The sequence below is a fragment of the Myotis lucifugus genome, unplaced genomic scaffold (genome assembly GCF_000147115.1).
Source record: "Myotis lucifugus unplaced genomic scaffold, Myoluc2.0 scaffold_1, whole genome shotgun sequence".
NCBI lineage: Eukaryota > Metazoa > Chordata > Mammalia > Chiroptera > Vespertilionidae > Myotis > Myotis lucifugus.
In genome coordinates this window covers 27,251,129-27,268,246 of record NW_005871049.1, presented here as the reverse complement: position 1 = coordinate 27,268,246, position 17,118 = coordinate 27,251,129, and the positions used below count along the sequence as shown (strand labels likewise).

General features: G+C 39.3%; 1 protein-coding gene across 1 annotated transcript in view; it reads left to right on the top strand.

Annotated features, from left to right (window-relative positions):
* Positions 1-2,573: 2,573 nt before the first annotated feature.
* FNIP2 (folliculin interacting protein 2) overlaps positions 2,574-17,118 on the top strand; it is a 116,682-nt gene continuing 102,137 nt past the window's right edge. Inside the window, exon 1 of the mRNA XM_023755370.1 lies at positions 2,574-2,589. The gene's annotated coding sequence lies outside the window, so the exon portion shown is untranslated. The remainder of the gene's footprint in view (positions 2,590-17,118) is intronic.

Below are 17,118 nucleotides of genomic sequence, written 5' to 3'. Positions count from 1 at the left end.
TAGGGGGATCAGACTGGCAGGGCAGGTCAGTTAGGGGGATCAGGTAGGCAGGCAGAGTGGTTAGGGCAGGCAGGCAGGTGAGCGGTTAGGAGCCAGAGGTCCCAGATTGCAATCCTTGTGGATTGGGCCTAAACTGGCAGTTAGACATCCCCCAAGGTCTCCCAGATTGGAGAGGGTGCAGGTTGGGCTGAGGGACCACAACCCCCTCCCCCACACAAATTTCGTGCACTGGGCTTCTAGTAGTGTTATAAAGAGATACATGAACTACTTTAGGAAGATGATTTTATCACCACACCTAAGACTTTTTAATCATAAATAACCGCATTCTGTATTTGATATTCTACATCTTTCAATAAATGATTATTGGTGTTTGATTATCTAGTGATGTCTAATTGAAAATGACCACCAATTCATGGAGGTTGTCTAAGTGAGAGTGACCACTGGGCAGTAGAAATTCATCCCCCCAAAACTGATGGAGTTCGATTGAGAACCTACATATCTAGTGGAGCCCTCAGACTAGATCCCAGTAAAGATAGTTGCATGTTGGATGTTAATAATTTAATTAAGCAGCATGTTTCAGCAACCTTAACTCTGTGCATTTATGACAGAAATATTTTTCTAGGAAAATTCAGAGTAGTTATTTGGATGTACTCTACGTTACACTGTATATATAGATGCTGGGGTCCAACCCCAGCGGGTCCAGGGGTCCCCAAAGGTGTGGACGGAGTCGGCGAAGAATGAATGACATGGAAACTGGGTTCAGTTCATCAGCATAGCGAGGTTCTCCCTCCAGGATCTCCAGTGAAGTTCTGGTGGTTCTCAGCCAGGTTCTGTGTCCATGTTCTCTTGCTAGGTTCTCCAGGCAGGTTCAGTCGCCAGGTTCTAGTCAGGTTCTCTTGCCATGTTCTGTCTAGGTTCTCCAGTGAAGTTCTGGAGCCAGGTTCTGTCCAGGATCTTTTGCCATGTTCTCTGGCTAGGTTCTGGTTAGGAGCTGATGAGGAGCTGATGAGGAGCTGATGAGGAGCTGATGAGGATCTGATCAGGTTGTGTTGTTTATTGTCTTGTTACATCCGTATTTATACCAGCCGATTTTAATCCTGTCAATTTCTATTACAAAGGTTAGGGCGTTTCTTATCTCCATTCCAGGGAGTAAAGATTATGTAGCTTAACTACCCGCCTGGCACTTAATTAAGGGGTTGTATCCCCTCCCTAACGTCAGGGAAAGATCCCCACCTGGGGAAACAACCTTTCTCGGAGAGGTGACCTTGGTCAAAACACATGGCACTAAGGAGAGCAAACATTAAGAACAGTATGCCATATACGTCAGGTACCTCGAAACATATGCTGTGCAGACCAGCTCCCGGCATATAGATATCAGCAGAAAGTAAATATGTACATGAGTTTACTTGGCAATTTAACAAAACCTAAGAAATATACTAACTTTAGAAGTGTCTGCTTTTTCTTTAGGTATATTCAATACCCTATAATCCTAAATGCAGCATCACCAACATTTAATGGTCAACAGTTATTAATTCTATTTATTTGTGGCCTACTCTGACCAAAAGGTATGTGTGAGTGTGTGTTCAATATTTTATTCATGATATATTTCCACAGAACACATTAACTTTGACAGTTTTACAAGCAGAGAGTGAGAAATTGCTTACAAGTACACATATACCAGTTAAATGGAATTGAGTGGATTTTTGCATTTCATTGAATGAATTCTACTAACTAAAATTTTTGTTCAGTTGTCATGGCAACTCTATTTCTTCACAACTTGAGGACAAGTAAGATGTTAACCAGCACATTCCCCAAGGGATAAAACGGGTGTTGATTTAGGATGTGTTAGGAAGAAGCAACAGAATCAACAGTTTGATCAGTTCTGCCTTTAACACTATAAATATTTCAGATTGCCAACGCTTTCTCCCTGTTGTACCCAGAAAATTGGACATTTTCTTTTTTTCTACTTTACAGTTGAAAACTTAGAGGTGATGGAAAGAAATTCAATCTGTTTGCTATCATTTATCTCTTAATTAACTATCCCTATTTACTCAAGATCTTTTATAAAATATGATTGAGAAATATTGACAATATTTAAAAAATTTGCCACTTTAAAGCATACATTTGAAAGTAACTGAAGGAAACAAGAAAATAACATGTTATAGTTAGAGCACCCATATGGAGTTGTAAATCCTAGCCCTGCCTTTGTGTGTGTCGGTAGTGCTTAATGCAGTGCTTGGCAGGAAATTGTATTTAATAAAATACCTGCTGAATGAATGAGTGTAAGAGTTTTGAAAACTGATGATCCTTAAAGATTCTCTGGTATTCCAGAATCTGATCTCTTGATATAATGTTTTTTAGTAGGAAACTGCCTTTTTGGGTGTTTTGGGCATGCATTGTGACATTTTTTAAAGGACTCTGTTAAAATATTTTTTTTTTTCATTAATATTAATGAGTTGTTTTTCTGATATCAAATTCAGAGGATAAATACTGTAAAGGGACCTGCTGCCTCCTCAAAACAAAACAAAAATGAAAAAAGAGATCCAGTTGTAAAGTCCCACAGGTATTGAACATGACCTACTGAAAAAAGTAAAAATCTGCAAACCTCTGAAATTATTAGCTGTGTGTTATTAATATAAAACTCTGTTCTATACTTTTTAGATTTATTAGAATTCTTGTGTGGCTTGGTAAAACTAAAATACATTATAGAATAAAATTAGCTAGCTGGTTTTTTCAAATTTAAAATATAGCACACTTAATTATAAAAACTGTATTGGTATTCTGAACCCTGCAGAGACTGTTACATCAAGTAAGTGCCTTAGACAACAGATGGAACCATCTCTGCTTTCCATTTGAAAAAATAACTTAAAAGTGAGTATATAAATATGAAAAGTTATTTAAGAAGAGTATAATCCAGACTAACATATCATTAATGATGGCCTACACTGTGTGAGGGAGTGAACTATGAGTAAACATTTTCCCTAAGCATATCAGGCAATGGCTGTTTGCTTTAAATGGTACATTAAATAAGTTTCTAGGACAGAAGGAAGTAGTAGGAACTACTCTCTGCCCAAAGGTAGAAGGACCCTTGGTAGCCACTTGGTTGTTTCCAAGCTGCTGGGCTCCACGGTGACCCAATGAACACTGATACCTGGCCCCTGCTATAGGATACTATCATGGCTTAGTGCATGGGTTCCAGAAACATCATTTCCAAATTAAATTATGACTTTATTTTCTTCAACATTATTAATTTTTAAATGCACCTGATAAAAAAATCGAAAAATGTAAAATGATATGCATTGAAATATAAGTCTCTCATTTCACATCCCTCATCTTTCTCCCCAAAGGCTAAAATTATTATACCAGTTTCTTTTATATTCTTCCAGAAATATTTTATGCAAATACAAGAAAAAAAAGTATCTTTCATTCACATAAGACTGTGGTTGATGTACACACTGTTTATCATTTTGCTAATAGTTGCCCATTATTCTGTTGAATAAATGCATGTATAATGCTTTAACCCAGCGGTGCTCAAGTCTGACTGGACATTAAAGTTACCAAAAGAGATTTTAAATGCCCACACCACTCTCTCAGAGATCCTGACTTAATTGGTCTGAATTGGGGCCTACATGTCTGTCTTTATGAAACCCTAGTCAGACAATTTTCATGTGCAGCCAAGCGCACTAATTTTAACCAGCCCCCTATTGATGGATACTTATATTGTTTTCAGGCTTTTTTGTTAGAGATTGTGAACTTCCTGGTCAGAAGATCCTTATAGATAAGCTCAAGTATATTTCTAGACTAAGGACCCAGGATGGAGTTTCTGCCCAATTGTTCTTTAGAGCCCTGCCTACTTATACTCCTGCCAACAGCAGAGTGGCTGTTTAGTGGAGGTGATTTAAAGTACCCTAAAGAAACAATACGGGCAGGGAGGTGGTGAAACGCACACCCAGTGCACTCTTGGTACTTGTTGATCACTTGTCTAGTCCAATGTCATGCTGATTGTTTTAAGCTCTTTTGTAATTCAGTTTGGTTGTGCTATGTGGACATAAGAATGCTCGTACTTTTTTGACCCCAATGATTTAAAAGAAAAAAAAGTTCTTTGAATGAAGAAGTTAAAAAAAAAAAAAGCAAGAAAACTTTTATGCGTGGAGATGTTCTCTAGAATGATGTCCAGGAGGACATCCAGGAGGATTATAATGATAAAAATCTAAAAATAATCATAATAGTTGTCTAGCATTAGGAAAGTGGCTAAATTGTAATGTTAGCTCATGGGATATTATATGATGGTTATATGATTACGAGGATTGTAGTAATATAATCAAATTATATATTTAACATATTAATTTACACAATTATATTAAATGTAATTACTATAACTATTACATTAATTATATATAATTATCAATATATTATAATTAACACACCAGTATTCAATATAATGTTAATATAATCAAGTGCTTGATATATTAAATGAAGAAACCAAAATCAATTAGTACATACAAGATGAATACATTAGCAAAATATGTAAATATATGACCAGGGACTACAAAGGAAACAGAAAAATACAACAGTTGATGTGATGCAGTAATGAGCTTATGGGTAGATATCCTTTAAAATTCCTTTATTATAAAATTGTGTGGGCAAAAAATAAAAGGAGGAGGAAAATGTTTTAAAATGCAAATAGCCATTTATGGCTTTAAAGATGTATTTTCATATTGTAAACCTTGTTAATTAGTGGACATATTATTGAATATGTATGTAAATGGCTTCTCTTGATTAAGATGCCTGTAAATAGCTATTTCTCAAGAATTTTAAAGGACACTCCTCTAGTATCTGTAGGAAATAAAACTATCATGTGCTGGGCACTGTGCTGAGTTGCTTTTATTTCTTTATCTCACTCATGTCTCACAGTTATCCTTTGAGAGTATTAGGTGATTTATAGATTATAAGGTTATAATAATTTATAGATGAAAAATTGAGGCTTGCTGGATTACTGAGTGGTTAACTAGTGAGCTGGGAATTCAAACCCAAGTCAGTGAGTTCTTCCCGCTTTGCAGGTTAATATATTTGAAGTACCAAAGAAGTTAAGATTCTGTGGAGTTTTTAGGGAAGTATGAAGTCTAAATATTATTTCTAAGGAGCTTCCTATTTAATTACACAAATGATAAATGTTAACTTTTGAAAAGTAATTGATAGCCCTGGCCAATGTGGCTGAGTTGGTTGAGTGTCATCCCATGCACCAAAAGGTCACCATGTCTAGTTGCAAGCTTGATCCCTGGTCAGGGTGGGTAAGGCAGCTGATTGATATTTCTCTCTCACATCAATGTTTCTCTCTCTCTCTAAAAAACAAAGAAGTCCTCATTTATAAAAAACGAACAAGCAAAAACCAAAGTATCCCAGCCTGTGTGCCTCCTGCACACCCCCCTACTGTGGGTGGAACCCACAACCTGGGAATGTGCCTTGACTGGGAATCAAACCATGACCTCCTGGTTCATAGGTCATCACTCAGCCATTGAGCCATGCTGGCCAAGCTGGATTTGTATTCTTTTTGTTTTTTGTTTGTTTGTTTTTTTAAATATATTTTATTGATTTTTTACAGAGAGGAACGGAGAGAGATAGAGAGTTAGAAACATCGATCAGCTGCCTCCTGCACATCTCCTACTGGGGATGCGCCCGCAACCCAGGTACATGCCCTTGACCGGAATCGAACCTGGGACCTTTCAGTCCACAGGCCGACGCTCTATCCACTGAGCCAAACCGGTTTCGGCTTGTTTGTTTTTTGGATTTGTATTCTTGAGATCAATCCTGGCTCCTGCACTTACAATGTAGGGCACATTATCTTCTCTGAGTTTTTCACCTGTAAAATTGTTGTAAAATCGCTTTTCTTACAGGTTGTCCTGAAGACTAGAGATAGTATATGTCAGTCATACCTACTGCACAGTCCTTGGCACCTATTAATGCATTCAATAAATGGCAGCTCCTTTCTTTCTTTCTTTCTTTCTTTCTTTCTTTCTTTCTTTCTTTCTTTCTTTCTTTCTTTCTTTCTTCCTTCCTTTCTTTCTTTCTTTTCCTCACCTAAGGATATTTTTCCATTGATTTTTTGGGGGTGGGGTGGGGGGAGAGTGGAAGAGAGAGGGAAAGACAGAGAGGAACATCGATGTGAGAGAAACACATCAATTGGTTGCCTCCTGCATGCAGCCTGGCTGCCCAGGTCAGGGAGGAGCCTGCAACCAAGGTACGTGCCGTTGACTAAAATCAAACCCGGGACCCTTTGATTCTCGGACCAACACTCTACCCACTGAGCCAAACCGGCTAGGGCTAATGGTGGCTCTTTTAACTCTCAGAGCCTTAAATATTATTTGTCTCCCCCTACAGCTCCTACAGTTACTTACCTGTATTAATCCCATCTCAGATTGTAGGGAAATGGCAAGTAGCTGGTCTTTATCAAAAGGTGGAATTTCCTCTTTCAAGGCATTGGGGAGCCACTGCACTTTTGAGTTGTAGATTGACGAAGCAGCTTGCTCTTTTGGTACTGGGATCCAAGTAAGTGCAGTTTTATGATATCAATATGAAGAATCTGTCTTCCTTAGTTTTCCCTCTGTTCCCCAAACCCAGACCTCTCTTATTTCCAAAGGGAAAACACAGAACTGATACAACAGAAACATCCTGCTCCCACTTATGTTTCCCTCCCAGCCTGTGGCAAAATCCATACTTGGTAAACCTATCAGATCAATTGATCTCTCTCTCTCTCTCTCTCTTTCTCAATACTTTCTTTGTTTAGAGCAGTTTGAAATTTACAGTAAAACTGAGAGGAAAGTACAGAGATGTCCCATATACCCTCTATCCCCAAACATGCACAGAAAAGGGCAGGAACAGGGCAGTGGGGGGGGGCGGGGGGAGGAGGAGGGACTGGAAAGAGAGAAAGGCATTTGTCTCAGAAGCTAGAAAAAGGGAAAACTTCCAATTGTCAAGTAATCTCATGTTGCTGAAGTGCTAAGTACTGTCCCTAATTGTGTGGGGGTGCTAGTTTAGATAATGTGCCAAGGGAAGTATGCAACCTCCGCTTGAGCCAAATAAAACTGTTAAAAAGCAGTCTAGTTCCAGCAGGTACAAACCTCGGCTTTGATTTGTTCATCATTCTGTCTTCCTCCTTCCAGTCTTCTTCCCTTCAAATCTAGGTTGCATTGGACTTGGCTCTTACAGCTGATTACTGTGTCACACTGCTCTTGAGACTACTCCAGCCAGCACTGAGTTTTACAGCTTGGACTGTTAAAATCAATATTGTGTTTAACACAGCGGTAGCTATGGTAGGTAGCTACGTGAGTTGTTTTGAGATTGCCTCGACCCTGCTAGCATGTTAAGTAGCTGTTTAAGAGGAAGGCTCTTTTCAGAATTATGTCAAAATTAGCATCTGACTGTCAGAATTGTTGTGGTCCAATAAGCAGACAGTAGTAGGTAACTTCCCTGGGGTTAAAGTATTGCTATAATGTGCTAGACCTGTGCTCTCTCCTTTTATGTTAGAAAACTTTATATGCAAAGCACTGGGCCTTTAGTACCCCAGAGATATTTTTAGTGGGAGAGGGGCACAGTTTTCCTTAAGGATAAAACAATGGGGTCTCTCATCTCCTTCAAAACAAACCCCAAAGTATTGTTAATCTACCAGTTATCTCCCCTCTGTTGAGAAGACTTCACTTTTTCTTCCCATCCTAGAAATATTTGGGATGTGGGACCTTGACCACAAGCAGATTTTATATTTATTTTTCTTCCCCTCCCTCTCTCCCTCTCTTCTTCCCAACCTCCTGACATTCTCAGAAAAGGTCCATCAGCTTAGTTCCTGTGTGGCCTTATGGGGGCAGAGGAGGAGGTCTTTTGACCTACTTTGGTTTAGGCTCTGGGTGGCCTAAAGAATCATCACAGCTGGAATTCTCCATCTGGTTCCATCCAGTCCAAAGCCTGGCCCAGTCTAACTTACTAAGGTTTGAGGCTGAGATTTGGCATCAAAGCTTGACGAGTAATTAAGGGTTTATATATCTTCCATTGCTTTCTCTGAATGTTGTTTCCGTGGGGACCTAACTGGAATGCATGGAGGAATGTGCATATTTTAAAAGGAAAAACTAGATGAGATCTGAAAGTGAGAGAGAGGGAAGTGTTATCAAAAAGGATAAATAATTCTGAAAAAGTAGTAATGTATAAAATAACATCAAGGTTTTGAGCCCGAGTAACCTGGGAGAATTATAGCATACTTAATGGAAATAACACAGTTATAAGAAGAATGACCTTTAAAGGGGGACTATATACGTTTGGTTTTGCATATCCTGAGTTGGAGATACAGTGGATATTCCAAGTAGTGATGTTTATGAGGCATTGGTTGTCAGGGGAGACATTAAGCCAGTATTTGCCAGAGAGCCTGGGAAATCCATATTTTGCTCGTAAGACTTTTTTTCTATTCTCTTCCTCGTAATTACTTTTGTCAAAATTCTCTTTTGTGCTAAACTCAATTCAGATGCTACCTCTGATTGTCTTTGTTGATTGCCCCCAAATGGGTATGCCCTCTGAATTCTTGAACTTAGACTTATTCTTATGTGTGTGATTTTTTTTTCCATGGCACAACATTCTACTAATTGCTTTTCTAATTATCCAAATGCTACTGATTATACCTTGAGTGCAAGGAACATTATATGTATGTCCCTGCAGTGTGTAGCATAGCACTGAGTACATTAATAGGAGCTCAGAAAATGTTTACATGTATTTATTTGAACCCATTTGTTTTCAGTTGGTACCACTGCTTAGAGAGGTATGAATTTTATTACCCATTATATAAAGTTCCTTTAACAATTTTGCATAAATTTGTCTCTGAAGCTTTAAGAACATCTCCCAATGCTTATATTTCAGAACTTAACCAATAAGTGTGTTTATACTGTAAACCTGCTCTAACCAAATAAAGTCTATTTTGAGAGAGATAGCTCTGCTATTTCTCATACTCACCATTGCATTTATCACCCTATGCTGCTGGGTTGTTTTTTAAATCCTCACCAGAGGATATATTTAGAGAGAGGAAGAGAGAGAGAGACAGACAGACAGACATTGATCAGTGCCTCCCATATGCACCCCGACTGGGTATTGAACCTGCAACCTAGGTTTGTGCCCTGACAAGGCATCGAACCTCCAACCTTTTGGTGTGTGGGACAGTGCTCCAGCTAACTGAGCCAACTAGCCAGGGTAGAGACTTTTTATAAATCATTTTATTTTTTCCTATACCAGTTTCAGTTTAGGTTTCTGAGGTTCACTGCCTCAGAAAGAAATATATGACTTATTCTATCAAGAATATGCTTTTTAAAGAGTTTTGGTCTATCATAAGTATAGTTTAAGCACCATCTTTACCTGAACTGAACTGACCTGAAATTAATTTACTATTTACTTATCTGTTCAAAGAACCCTGAAAGATCTTACTGTGTGTTCCCTCTCATTGAGCATTTTCCTGGTAAAAATGTTTAATGCCACTTAGAAATATGGCCCTACCTCTGGCCAGTCTGTCACTTAGATTAGTTATGAAAATGTTAAATCCAGTCTTTACATCCATCACTGAAAGTCTACTCTGTCTAGAGAAATGGTTATTTATTCCTAATTTTGTTTTCTGGTCCTAATTTGGTTTTCTGTCCAAGATAAATATTCTAATGGCCTCACACTGTTTTATCCTCATAAAAACAAGTGACCAGATAGCTCTGTATTAATGCAGTTCATTTAGTAAAAACATTAATGGCAGATGAGATTCAGATGAATAAGGGAACACTTGTTTTGGTTTTCATTGGCCATAGTTTAAAAATACAACCTGTGTTTGCTAGTGCATTAGTCATCTGCTACTACAGCTTCAAGGGACTATTAGAAGTTTGTTTCTCCCATTTGAATTTTGTGGATATCAGTTTTGAAGTAAGCGGACCAACTAGGGCTTGAAAATACTTATTTCACCCATAAATTGTAGCTGTCCTCAAATGGTAAAGAGTTGATAGGGGCTTTTACTTTCCACATAACACAGCTTAGTTTAGGAAGAGGCTCCGTCATTCACCCCCGCAACCTTTATTCTGTGAGATCCTTGCTCCGTGTTTCCTAAAAGAGTAGTAACTAATTAACCAGAGTCAAGGGTATTGTGATTTTGATCTCCTGGGGTTTCCTTCTCATGATGGTTCTATGGGATTTCCTCTTCATAATGTTCTTCCTACCTTTAATTTGCCACTTTAATGGATGTAGTGGGGTGGGGATAAGAAACACAAGGGGAGAGATTATTTTCTGAGTATTGCTTTTCAAGGCCTTAAGGCAGCGGTTCTCAACCTGTGGGTCGAGACCCCTTTGGCAGTCGAACGACCCTTTCACAGGGGTCACCTAAGACCATCCTGCATATCAGATATTTATATTACGATTCATAACAGTAGCAACATTACAGTTATGAAGTAGCAACGAAAATAATTTTATGGTTGGATCACAACATGAGGAACTGTATTTAAAGGGCCAGAAGGTTGAGAACCACTGCCTTAAGGTTTCTTTTAGCTCCCAAGTGTGTGATTTTAATTTTACGTCTGAGACAGAAGCACCTGTGGCTCCAGGTGGCTGCTGCCATCTCCCACTAGTCTAGGAGGGGACAGTCCGGGATTGGAGAATCTCACACTTACATGTTATTAAGAAAGTTAGGAACATTCCCTGACCCCCTGAGAGCAATTAGCCAGAAGCCCTCTTAATTGAATCATTTCTTTTCCTTAGCAAAGTCAAAGAAAGATTTGTTAGCCTATGAAATTTAGTGGTGATGGTTTCAAAGCAGAAACAAGCCATGCTGGAAGTTTAGGATGATGAAGTTAGGAAATTACCTGTGATGCAAACCAATTTTTCTATGGTTTCTTTTCTATAAATTGTGGTGAGAGAGAGGTGAATATTGGTTAAATGTGCTGTTGTCTGTTAAAGGGCAGTATTTCAGAGAAAGTGTAATTGATAAGATGGACTTAGCCATAATAACTCTCATTTATTTTCCAAAGCAGTTATATTTATTTTATAGACTAGGAAACAGGCTCACTGGCCAGGGTCACAAAAATAGTTGTCTGTATGGGTAGGGCCAGATCTGAAACACAGGCCTCTTGATTCCTGCATTGGGTCTTAGCCAGTTTTTAGTCCTAAATATGGCCAGTTGCCTTGTTTAACAGTTAAAAGCTAGCTGTTATGAACGTATAGCTAAGATGCATTCAAAAATTTTTAATGATCATAAATTTGCATTCTTTTGTGTGTTGTTGAAACTTTGTTATTTTCATTAGATTTATGCCCTTTCCTGATATTGCTGTGCTCAGAACTGTACATGAAACTTATAAAAATCACCTCTCAACTCCTTCACGCGGCTGCCCCTGTCTCATTTCTCTTTGCTCTTCCCGTCACACTCCTTACACCAAAGTGAACTTTTCTTAGTTCCTCAAACAATTTTGAGCTTTCCCTTTATAAAGATTTCTTTGCCTGGAACTCGCCTTCTCCCTTCCGCCTTTAATCTACTGACTCTGACCTAGGCTGGTGGTTGAGGCTGGGCATGGGCTCTGGAACCAGACTTCAGGTTTCAAATCCTGACACCATGCTTAATAGCTGTAGGATATGTATAACTCCTGAACTGCTCTGTGCTGTGTGCTGCTGTGTTCTTGGTACATTGGGAATAATAGTAACCACCTCCTGGTGTGGTTATGAGATATAAATGGGTTTGTTCTTGCAACGTTAGAACAGTGCCTGGTACCTGGTCATGCTCTGATAGGGGGCCTCTCCTAGCCTTCCACCCTCCCAGGACTAGATAGCCCTGCTCTTTCTCATACTCATCATTGCATTTAGCACCCTATCCTGCTGGGTTGTAATTGCCTCTGCAAGACCCTTCCACTCCACTGCAAAGACTGGGAGGACCATTGCAATGTCTGTATTGTTCACTTTGGGATACAGCACTCAAGCATGTATAGGTACTTGGGAAATGTTTGAATAAATGAAAAAACAAAGGACCCGTTAGCTCATGTTGTGAGCTTAATGTCTTTGACCTCAGCTTTCCTTTTCTTTTTTTAAAATATGCTTTAAAATATGAAGGGAAAGGGAGAGAGAGAGAAACATCAATGATGGGAGAAGATCATTGATCGGCTGCCTCCTGCACGCGCGCCCCCCCCCCCCCCCGCTGGTATCGAGCCAGAAACCTGGGCATGTGCCCTGACCGGGAATTGAACTGTGACCTCTCGGTTCATAGGTCAATGCTCAACCACTGAGCAACACCAGCCGGGCAGCTTTTCATTTTTCCCCTGCAGATCATCTTAGCTTTTGTTTGGGGTTTTTGTTGGGGATAATTTTAGGAGAAGGGAGATAAGATCATCTAGTTTAGCTTAGATTTCTTTATGGAAATTTTGGACATTATTACTCAGTGTAAAAGAGGCTGTACATATGGACAGGCCTCTTGAAAAGTTGCTGTATTCTTTAAGAAAATGTTAAAGTGGGTTCCACAAAAACAGGCGAGTCTCCCGAGGAACACTCAGTTGATGTTGAGCGCAATCTGGATTTAGCCTAATAACTGTCCCAGCCTCCCTGCCCCAGCTCTCTAAACACCCACTCACAGGATTTCCCGGCATTCAGCTTTTGTTGGCAATCAGGTGTGCTATGTCCATATGTAGCAGTCAAAGCTACTTGACTTTTTCCCCTTACATGCTCTATCCTTAGTCAAGAATAAAAACAATGTAAAAGGAAAAGCTTATGTAACAACAGAATAGTTTCTGGTTGAAAGTAATGAGAATTTTTTGTCCTACTCTAGGGATGGTGGCTTTGTCCTGGCAGTTACTCTGGAGTGGTGGGAATGTTCTAGATGAAAATAATGCTGCACTTAGTGGAAGGGTGAAGGGGGAAGGAGGAAAGGGTCAGCTGTGCTGCTGTGATTCTTTTGTTTAAAGCCATTAAAGGTTTAGAGTGAGACTAGGAATTAATTGCTGTAGAATCTATTGGATTGTCAAGGGACAATAGTGAAAAGCCAGGGTTAACTAACTCAAACTGGACTTTCACAGCAGTATCATTTAAAAAACAAGTTCCATTTCATGAGCTTGCTCCTCCTCCCTTCCTACATCTAGTCTGCACTAATAGAAAAATGATAATAGTAAAGTTTAGTGAGCACTGACCATGTACAGGCCCTGTTCCAAGCACTTTCCACATAGAGCCACTGTATACATGTTCAGTATATATAGTTTGTTTACATTTAAAATTTTAAGTTAAATAAATTTAGTCTTTTTCTTTTTTAGGTAGGATACATAGCAGTTAAGAGGTTAAAAATATGTGTGATGTGTGTCAGATTTGAACCCCACCTCTCTTTTACTAGCTGTTTAACTTTGGGCAAATTACTTTCTATCTCAGATTGCATATCTATACATTGAAATAGATTCCCTATTAGATGAGATATGAGAGCAGAGTAAGCTAAGCTCATAGTAAGCTGCTCAGTTATTAGCTAATTAACCATTTGTTATGCTGTCTTCTACTGGGTGTGACCTTTGATTGGATTGGTGTCCAGGGAAATTTATGAAAAATTTCAGAGCATTTTCTATTCTATGGCCCTGACTGGGAAGTTAATTCAGTGTATTGATCAGTGCTTCTGATGGTATTGCCTTTGTCTGCCGATATAGGGTGAGAACACCTCACCTCTACGCAGGCTTACCAGGCCTTTCCTGATCTCCAATCACATCTTGTAATTGGTTCTTTATTAATATGCAGACGCAGACAAAATTGAAGCAGTGTTTCTCTAGGAAGTGGTGGTGCCTCATTGAATCACTCTGTTCCCAGAGCAAGAGGGGACCATATTGCATTCATGGAGTCTCAGCTACTTCAGATTCCTCTTCTTTAAGCTATACCTTAAATATAACTCTTGGTTCTTGAGCAGTCTCCTGCTATCCTCCCTTACCCTCAGAGCCTCTAAAATAGAGTGGGATTGGTGTGTGTGTGTGTGTGTGTGTCTATATAAAATAGCAGGCTCTTACCATTTGGAAGACATTTCTCATGGTTAAGATATTAAAGGTGTTACTGTGTTATGAAGAATAGTTAATTCATTTACTATTAGAACAGTGGCTATAATACAGTAGGTCCTCAGTTATGTCGGAGATCCATTCCTACAGCGTGACGTAACGCGATTTTTGCCGTAAGTCGGAACCCACCTACATAAGCACCTACGTCACTCACGTGGAGCACATACACAGCAGTAATGAAGTGAAACAGTAAAAAATATTTAAAAGAAAGATAACGATTCCTGACCTTTACTTGTGGTAAATAGATAATAAAAAACATAAAGCACATATATACATATGTCGAAATGACAGAACTTTCTTTTTAATAAATAAATGGGAGATGGCGACATAACCACAAAACGACGTACGTTGAGTCCGGCATAACCCGAGGACTGTCGGTATAGGTTAACCTGGATGGCCAGGTACTCTGACCATCTTTTGTAGTGTTTCTGACATGTGCTCTGAGCTCTAAAAGTAAACTTACAATGAACTTATAGGACACCATACAATAAATCTTTATCAAGAGCATTTACTGCCCTAGCCAGTTTGGCTCAGGAGATAAGAGCATTGACCTTCAGACTAAAGGGTCCCTGGTTTGATTCTGGTCAAGGGGACATGCCGGCGGTGTGTGCTCGATCCCCAGTACAGGAGGCAGCCGATCAAGCGTTCTTTCTTATCATTGATGTTTCTCTCTCTCTCCCCGACTCCCTTCCTCTCTGAAAAAACAAACAAACAAACAAAAAAAACACAAAGAAGAAAAAAAGAGCATTTACTGAACATCTTCCATAGTCCAGGTACAAAGGATTGGTAGAATACAAAAATGAATGCCCTTTAGCAGTTCAGTTCATGAAGGTTTAGTCCATACTGCTCTGTTATAGTGTGTCCTAGGAGCTAACATTATACCAGAAGATAGAGGCAAGGAGGATTTACAAGTGCTCCATAAACATTTGTTAAATGACTTAGGCCTCTGAATTTGGTGGATTTCTTTATTTTTTTTAGTGTGTCTGTGTGTGTTTTCCCCCCACTTAGCTTCTTCTTCGGTTTTTGTCTTTCCATTGGTGAGTTAGATGCTAAATATGTATATTTAAGTCATTTTGATATTTGAGCTAATAATTTTTAAATTCTTAACGTCTTTCCATTTAACTACAGATGTTTTTCTAAATATAAAGACCAGTGTTTTTTTTTAATTAGAAGTTGTTCACTAGTATTCCAGAACCCTAATTCGGTGGAATGGACAGAGTTCAAGGTGAGAGGTGGGTGGAGGAAGGGGCAGAAATAAATGAGAAGGTGGAGTTGTGATAGGAATTTGTGGTTTCTCTCTAAACACTCTCAGGCAGTATTGCTTCCAGTCCCTTCTTATACATCATTTTTATTTTTAGTGGCCACAGATACACTAGGCTTTAGATGTTTATTCTGGATTGAGAACCCTTAGGAGTTTTTGTGTTGGTATGTTTGTGATACTAGGAATTTTACGAGTTACAACTGGCCACTGTTAAAATACAGGAAATTCTCTCTTGGAACGTCATTGTTTTCCATAGACTTACAGAGTGTAATGACTCCCTGCCTCTGTGGACTGTCAGTAATGACCCTATGTGTTTCATTCCCCACAAGTTCTCTGCGTTGTATAGAATAAAAAAATGAGGGTAATATAAATCAGTCATGTTGAGTTCAATATGTGTCATGTGTATAAGGGTTGAAAGTAGATAAAAGGAAGAGATGGTGGGGCAGCTGATGGAGCAGTGTCCCTGAGCAGGGGAGGGACACTGAGACCCAGAGATCAGGATCGATCTAGTCTTCTTCTTAGACGAGGGGAAGCAAAACTTTTTCCTATAGAAGGAGGCAAAGGTGAATGTGGATAAGGTTCTGGTTAACAAACATTTATTGAGTGTCTTCTGTATGCCAAGCACTACTGGTATGCTAGTTTCTGGAAACAAATGGAGGATTAAGACCTGATCCATTTTCAGGGGGCTTATGGTTTAGTAGAGGAAATGCTCACAAAAAACCATATCAGATACTAAGTACAGTTAATCCTCATTATTCATGAATTCCATGTTTGTGAATTCGCCTACTCACTTAAAATTTGTTTCTAACCCCAAGTCGATGCTTGTCATGCTTTTGTGGTCATTCAGGAACATGGGCAGATGGGCAAAATATTGAAGTCATCCGATGTTCACATTCCCTGCTAAGGTCAAACAAGGCAGCACTCTGCTTTCTTATATCAGCTCTCATGTTGCACACAGAGTCCTTTTCATGGTCTATTTAGTGTTGAGGTGGTCATTTTTTTTCATTTTTGTGCTTTTTCTTGGTGATGTTGCCATTTAAAATGGCCCCCAAGCATAGTGCTGGGGTGCTGTCTAAGGCAAGAAGTCTGTGATGTCCCTTAGAAAGAAAATATGTTAGATAAGCTCTGCTCAGGCATGAGTTATAGTGTTGTTGGCTGGGATTTTGATGTTTTGAAGCAACAATCAATATATATTAAATAAAGTGTCTTTAAACAGAAACACACATAAAACATGGTCCAGTATGAATCAGTTGATGAAAATGCTGTGGCCAGACCCTTGCAGGAACCTAATCGTTTATTTCCTCTAATAGCAATGGTTCATCATGAACTAATTTAGTTTTCTCAGAGATTTATAGAACATAAGTGCTGTGAATAACGAGAATCCCTTGTACAGTGGAAGTACTGTGCCTGCTCAGCAGCCTTAGAGTGGACAAGGTAAATGGTCAACTGATGCAAGAATGAGTCTTGAGGGCTGTCCCAGCTGAACGACTGATGTGGTGGGGAATGAAAGCGATGACTTTGTAGGGCTTGAAAGCCAAAGAAGTAAAGCCAGCATGGGTTTGATACAGGAAGACACTGGAAGGTTATATAAAGTCAGAGGTCAGGCTTGGAGGGAATAAGGCAGCTGTAAGGATAAGAGGTTGTAGTTAAAGTCATACTAGAAAATGGGAGGGTAGAAATGAAGGCTGTGAAAGAAGGCAGAACAGCACATAGTTGGTTATTGGATCCATCGTTCATAGGAGTGTTGAGCTCTGAGGGACAATGTAGTGATAGATCAAAGGGTCCAGAGAGCTAACAAAGACA